General features: G+C 39.1%; 1 long non-coding RNA gene across 1 annotated transcript; it reads left to right on the top strand.

The window, feature by feature from the left end:
• The first annotated feature begins 1,098 nt into the window (after nucleotides 1–1,098).
• LOC110680463 lies at nucleotides 1,099–1,474 on the top strand. The gene is made up of 2 exons (XR_002502886.1): nucleotides 1,099–1,185; nucleotides 1,255–1,474. It is a non-coding gene; the product is annotated as an uncharacterized LOC110680463 (long non-coding RNA).
• The last annotated feature ends 6,241 nt before the right edge of the window (nucleotides 1,475–7,715 follow it).

Below are 7,715 nucleotides of genomic sequence, written 5' to 3' on the forward strand. Positions count from 1 at the left end.
TGATTCGACAAAGCACTCAATTTAGATCGTATTTCACGGAGAAAATACGGGGAGTACTTTACCGGCCTCATTGAACGTATAGCCTCGATGGAGCTGAGACTATCCGTAAAAATGAAATATCGATCAGAGGGAAGAGAGGCAATTCGCTCTAATGCATAAGGTAACCAGCAGTGCTGATTTTGCCCGGCGTCGAGAATAATATTGTAACACGGACATGACTTCTTCATTTCTAAAACGTGTATTTTGTTTCGATATAGGGTAACGCATATAACTTGGACATGCATATAATTTGGACAGGCTAGCCATTCTATGCTCATTTCCAATGAGATGGTGAGGAATACATGTACGGGAAATCATGTATTGCATTATTAATACACTGACATTATTAAATACTGACGACCATTTTTGAAACAATTACAACCCGCATAGAAATTTACCATTATCGAAACAGATCCAACAGTAATGCTGACGTTCAGGGTACAGTTACCGTAATAAAAACGGTACTTATACGATTCATTAGCCATGGTAAAACCACAGACAAACAGACGTAACACATAGAACAAATCGCGATCAAAATCATAGCCACGATGACATGTACGCCCAATGCTAAAATCGATGTGTTTGGCCGATGGACCAACAGATGGCGGTAGTGTGTAAACGTCAAACACGAACAAAAACGATGCGAGCGCTGCGGGTGGTGGATTGGCCACCAACCATATATTTGAATCGGCCGTTAAAAAGGTTGTCGATGGACATCGGTGAGAGTGTGACGTCTGTTTGTCTGTGGTAAAACAATAACCTAATTTCTCAACATAACGTAATCATTCTGAATAATATTCACCTGCTATTTTTATGGTCCATATATTTGCAAGCCATAAACAAAAATACACTAACCATAATGATTACTGTTTCCATGTGGAATACCAGATCAACTGTCATTCGTGTTTTCGTGTCGTGGCTAGTTGGTTTTTTTTGCTGAAGTTTTTTCATCGAGCAGCAGCGGCTACAATCCACATCAATATTTTCATAAACGCAAGAAGTTTTTCTAGACTGCATCCTGAGTTGTGTAGTGAATAGTTATTATTTTATCTTCTCGACAGGAACACGGAGGATAAGTGCGAGAATGCCGCAAAACAGTGAAATGGACGCTGTAAGGAAACCCTTTGGCTGCAGCAGTAATTCGAGGTAAGTTTGTGCGTTAACTACTTTGATGATTGGTTTGTTAAAACAAATTATCCGTTTTCATTATTACAGCATGACTTGGAGCTGTGAATCAACCAACAGAAATGTATTTGCTGCTCAAAACCTTCGTTCCAAAACCTGCATGCAGATTCGCAAGAGGAGTCGTCGAAAGGATATCTGGGGTTAAAACTTACCCATGTCGGTGTGATAAATAAAAATAGCCTAGCTGTGAACATAAATTATGCTGTACAAAATGTGATGTGATAGAAATAAAACAAAAAAATAATTCAAATTTTGATTGATTCATTGTAAATAAAAATCTCGACCCTTCAAATATAAAGCGAACATATCACATACAGTTCGCGATGCCAGTCAAACAATATTCGAACCGTACGTGGTATGCTTCAGTCAAAAAAAAAATAAACCATACGTATTATGTTTTCGGTAATGTAAACTGACTGAAAACGTATGAGAAATATCGCATTTTCGAACGGTAAACATTCTTAACAACCCGTTACTGGTATGGTACCTAGTCGAAAAACTTTAATCGCTAAGGTCGAAACATTATCCCATTACTGTACGATTATGGTTGACCAAACCATATTGATTATGGTTCCTTATGGAATATAAACCGTTTCTAGTGTGGTTGAGCTGTTGTTCGCATTTATGCGGGAAATTAGCTTCAAAACTATCAAAATTGTAAATTGTATCAATAGAACATCTGTGAAACCTACGAATGCAAGAGGACATGCATTTCAAGAACATACATTGAATGCAATAATAGAGCTCAGAATTGGCAGTCATAAAAAGTTTAAAATTGGCAATATGATAAAATATGTCTAAAATTTAAGCTAAGTTCATTTAAAATCTTAACATGAGTATATAGGCCTATTCACATGACGTTCCAAAACAGCTGATCGGGAAGCTCTTTGACAGTTCTTCTATGAAAATGACAGCCTCGTGTATGCACCGGTCCTCCACCGATGTAAACAAATGCAAAGACGGACCTGTCACATGAAAAGGCTTATAGAGCATAAATCAGGTGATGTCCAAAACAGATTATGGTTTTTGTTCTGTTGATATAATTTGGCCATCTGATGAAATACACTGGAATGTCGCAAGCATGCATACTTGCAGGCGTTTTACCGTGGATCTGATGATATTTGCTTGCATTAAATGAAATTATTGATTATCACTAATATACACATCCAATAAGCGAAGAAAACGCATAAGGGATGGTACACAAATTATGTCACGCTAAATTTCAACTTTTTTGACAAACCTCCCCCCCCCCCCTTTGTCACACTTTTTGTATGAGTTCTCCGAAAATTTTGTAAGGCTTGTCACGCTTGGCTCGACCCCCCCTTGGAGCGTTACGTAATTTGTGCATGATCCCTAAGTCACATGTAAACTCCCAAAGCTTAATAAAACAATCGTCTTTTTAAGAAACCATTGCATGGATATTGAGATAACGCCCCTGTCCAAATTATATTCACATAAGGGTGTCCAAATTGTATATTTGGTGTCCGAAATGTATAACAGACAGGCCTCCAAAAAACGCTATTTTGAAAGCTAATACCACAGAAAATGCTAATACTACAGTTTGTAAGCTTTTTTTCCAGAAACTCAAAATACAATGAGACATTTAGCATATAAGCATCATTACGTAATAAAATATTAGTACCTACTGCAGTTATTCGATTGCCGTTTCCAGACATAGCCTTAGCCGTCCAAAATACATAATTTACCCTAGATCTTTGAGCTACATATCCAAACTAATAAAAAGGCGAAAAAATAAACAACTAAAAATCGCATTGACAAAAATTTAAAAAAGAAAAATATGTCATTATTTTGCTTCATGCCAAATTACTTTAACTGAAATAATTTCAAGCGGATTACTTTACTCCTCAAGAAAAGTTCAAAACAAATATAACGCATGTTCGTTTGGCTCACACTTTGACAGCTCTCGCTGCTCGATTGGCTCACACTTTGATAGAAATGTCAGCGTCCGCGAATCTCTCTTATAAAGGATTACTACACTAAACTAACGATTCAAATAAAATTAAATGAAAAAACAAACAAATTTAAATTAATCACAACACAGTGGTGGATCATGCTGCCAACTAATGCATCAACAATTTAAACCAAAACAAAACACAACGTACGGTGACACACCACGTTAAAACAACTCAAATGTAGGTTAGTTAGACACGGAAAATAAAGTAGGTGTAAAATACGCTCCACATAAAATTTACACAAAATGCGATAATGGATCATTAAAATAACCAAAACGGCCGCTATGGAAAGCATAGATTGCGCCACCGTAGTCTTGTGTGTTTGACAGAACAGCAATGCTGTCACAATGTTAAATCTCATATACAGTGGCGCCTTTGTTTTTGATGCGGTGAGCACTTGCAAAACAGGTTACACACTTTCAGCTTCAAAATTTGCTTCTTCTCTTTGGAAGCATGGTGATGACTGTCGTTCGACACGAGGTCCAATCGCAATTCAGTTCACTGCATCCCATGTTGATCACAAACAATTTAAAAGCTTTGAACTTGGAAATCGATAGCATATATAGCTCATCGATTTCATCATAACAAACTCATTGCGCAATGCGCATATCATTGAATCGACCAACTTGAACATGATGATTATGACACAAGATAACCATAAGCAAAATACACTGATTTCGTATTGGTTTGATGATCTATGCGTCCTTAGGTTGACACATACGAATCTGAAGAGAAGGCTTCGGGAACTTATGTGGAAAATATATGGAACCCCTGTTGTCGGTTGATGAATCAATCCATGAAGCAAAACAAAAGAATTTAATGTGTAACCTTGTGTGTAACACACACGAAGTTTGCAAATTAGTCAGCGGGTTTTCGTCTCAGGACGTAAGATTGCTGCCAAGCGCTCTGTATTGAAAAAAATCAATCAAACTTGCATCTTGTCATCTTTATTCACATATTTCATAACGCTGAAAATACACATGTTTGACACCCACTCACCCCCTTGTAACGCTTTTTATATGACCGTTCTATAATTTTTGTATGAGGCGTAACAACAGGAAGACACCCACCCACCCCTTTTAGCGTTATGAAATTTGTGAATGGGCCCGAGGATCGATGAAGAGAAATCGATCCTGTCAGTTAAGCCCTTATGAAGGCACAAGTCCAGTTGTTAATTACACCTATCGTTTGTCTGGTGAGTTGCAAGCTTACTGTCAATGATGATGTCACGCTACACGATAAGTGTTCATCTGCAACAACCAGACAGCTCACCAATCCACCGCGGGGTGGATCGTGCTGAGTTGTTGAGTTGAAGGAGAGCAAAAGAAGGAAGGCACAAAAGTCTGTTTGACAGCTCTGCAGAAAGCGCGTGTGCACGGACAGAGCGCGTGCGCACGGAAAGAGCGCCAGTTCGGCTCGATTTGCAATGATCGGTTATTATTATTATATTTTCGCTATTGGATATTCTATGGTTTGGTTGATCGATGTTAAAGTTTGTTTTAAAAGCAGCTCCACTTATTTTGAAACATATTGCCGTGTACAATAGTAGACAACACAACTAATTTAATTAAAATAATTTGAAATTATAATTAGTACATATACAAAAGGGGAAGAACGTTTAGGCTGGTTGTGCATTACGATAAAATCTCTTAACATAAGCAATGCTTGTTGTTGGTTCTTGTGGAAGGATCAACATGTTCGGCTTAACGAATCTTATTTTAAATATCGAATAACACCACATGCAATTGAACAAAAAGGATGTGATTACAATAGACTTTTGATATTTTCAATTCTGAACCACCGCAAAAAAAATTGGGAATCAAAATTCTCCTGAGAGGGATGATGTGGGGGAGGCTCATTCTAATTAATATTGTCGTTCAATTATGGGGATAAATTAAAATTGTTATTGTTCTATACATACTTATTTATTATAATTACCTGTGTGGTGATTTATCATTCATAGTATGCCATGACTACTCGAAGATCATTATCATTCAAGTTGTCAAGTCAGATGAACAAGAAACTCCACATTGGCGACGAAAGGACCCACGTACGTCTACAATGGCCATCAAAAATCTTTTTTTTGCTAGAAAAGGATATTTGAAGCGTTTAATAGCTGTCTGAAGATTTGTTTTTTTCGGAGAACTGTAACCCATGAAGTAGCCGTAACCGAAATTTTTGAAGCCATTGTTTTTGCGATAATAGTAAAATTAATAAGTACGTAAGGTATAAAAAAACTTCACCTTAGAAGGGAAGTTGCCTTAGCGGCGGATTCGATCCGTCGGGTCAGGCTGTTTCAATAAAAAGTTCGAGAGGGATAACAAATGCTCGCCTTAGAAGGGAGCTACCGCAGCGACAGTTTCGAGCTGTCGGGTCCGGTCGAAAAGTAAATGCTCGCCTTAGAAGGGAGCTGCCGTATCAACGGATACGATCCGTTAGGTCCAGCGGAAGTACAAAAACTCGTTTCAAAACGAGTACCGAAGCGATAGATTCGATCTATCGGGTCCGGTGGAAGTTTCGAAATGCTCGCCTTAGAAGGGAGCAGCCACGGATTCGATCCGTTGGGTTTAGCGGAAGTATAGAAATGTTCCTCTCAGAGGGACCAGGAAAATTGACAGATTTGATATGTTGTGTTTGGTGTAAAATGCTCACCTTAGAAGAAATGTAACAGATTGTCGAGTGCCGCAAAAGAAGAAAATGTATGGTTTGTTGACATAGTGAATGTACGAAGATTTCAAAGATCTCTAAACAACGTCTGAATATACAAATTTGCATAGATATTTTTCTGAGAAACGTCCAGGAAGAAGATGAGATAGGAAACCAATATGAATATGATTGTCAGGGCAGTATAAAATTGAGTGACCCGCAGCTTTTATTTGAAAAAATCATGATCAGCTTTAGAGTTCAATAGGACCCAATTAGAACTGTCATATGCTGACATTGATACCAACAAAACTCTTGGAAGAAAGAGAGATGTGGTGATTTATCATTCATAGTATGCCATGACTACTCGAAGATCATTATTGTTGCTGCCAGCACTGCCCCGCAGTGTAACCATAACTGAACCGCTGAACAGTGATAACAGGGAGAATTCAACGGCTAGGAGAAAGATATCATTGTCAATCCGTAGACAAAGCAGGTTGCGAATCCATGCGAGAGCGTGAGTCGAAAATTATTGAAATTGTTGAATTTTATTGAATTTTGCAAATACTTTCAGTTTCACAATCATATCTATCGAGCTTAAATCTAACTACCTTATCCTAAGTGTATCACAGTGTTATCACAGTCGGTTATTAATCACAGTAAGTTGCACTTAATCTAAAAGTAAACTATTTCTAACCTAAATCTAAACACAGATAGTACCGTGAACACAAGGGAAACACATCTAAAATCACATAAATTAGGCTCCAAGACCGATAATTGTGAGTATGGAAACTTATTATAAAACTAAAACTAATGAGAAAATAAATTTTCAGTTTAAAGCTGTCGTCACACCCTAAATCTTGGAGTTTTGTGAGCTGCTATTAAGAATCGGCAAGAGCCCATTTGTTCTCTGAACAAATCTTTAAAAATTATCGCTATGTCGAACCCGGATCACTCAGCCAACACCTCAAACCCAGCAACACCGGCCAATGAACAAACCACTAGCTGCGAGTGTTGTGATCGTCCGGAGACGATCGATGATTGCGTTCAATGCGATCAATGTAATGGATGGTGGCATATGACGTGTGCAGAAGTGACAGCATCGGTAGCAGATCGATCGTGGACCTGCAGTCACTGTTTACCTTTGAGTGTTTCTTCGCGAACAACAACATCTAGCGTTAAAGCGGCACGTTTGGCTTTGAAAAAGCAGCAGCTAGAAGAACAACAAGCGATGGAGCAACGTCATCTGGCCGAAAAATATAAGCTTCTCCAGGAGGAGCTGAACGAGATGGATGAGACCGGTAGCAACAGAAGCAGGATCAGTCGGCGAACGAGTTTGGACAAGGTGAAACAGTGGCAGCAGAAATGTGTTGAGCAGTCTGAAGGCGCGCAGGGTCTACCGCCGGTGAACCAATCGGTGAACCTTGCAGCAGTTCCTCAGGCATCACTAAACGACTCGAGAGACGGCAGTTCGATGCAACAGGTTCCATCAAAATCCAACGTTTCAGCGGTACCTCCAGCGGATCCGAACCAAACACAGCAGTCAGATGTTCACGCATGCAAGCTAGTTTCGGTAGGCTTGACTCAGGGATACAGTGAGCACAAGCCTCCGTTGAGTTCGACGGTGAAAGCATGTAGTCTTCCGAAGTTCAACCACGCAAAGAGAGATCAGCAGCAGTACACCGGCGCAATCTCTAAGGCTATTCCGAACCAACAACATTTAGCCAACGCTGTAGGTAAATCCCATTCCCAAGAACACCCCGTAGCACAACAAGGTAAGCCACTTCGTGATCCTTTTATCATTCCACCCCAATCATCAAAATATGATAACTCCCTCCAACAAATTGTAAAACAATTCGGAAGTCTGGCAACATC

This window comes from Aedes aegypti, unplaced genomic scaffold (genome assembly GCF_002204515.2).
Source record: "Aedes aegypti strain LVP_AGWG unplaced genomic scaffold, AaegL5.0 Primary Assembly AGWG_AaegL5_hic_scaff_1435_46_PBJ_arrow, whole genome shotgun sequence".
Classification (NCBI taxonomy): Eukaryota; Metazoa; Arthropoda; class Insecta; order Diptera; family Culicidae; genus Aedes; species Aedes aegypti.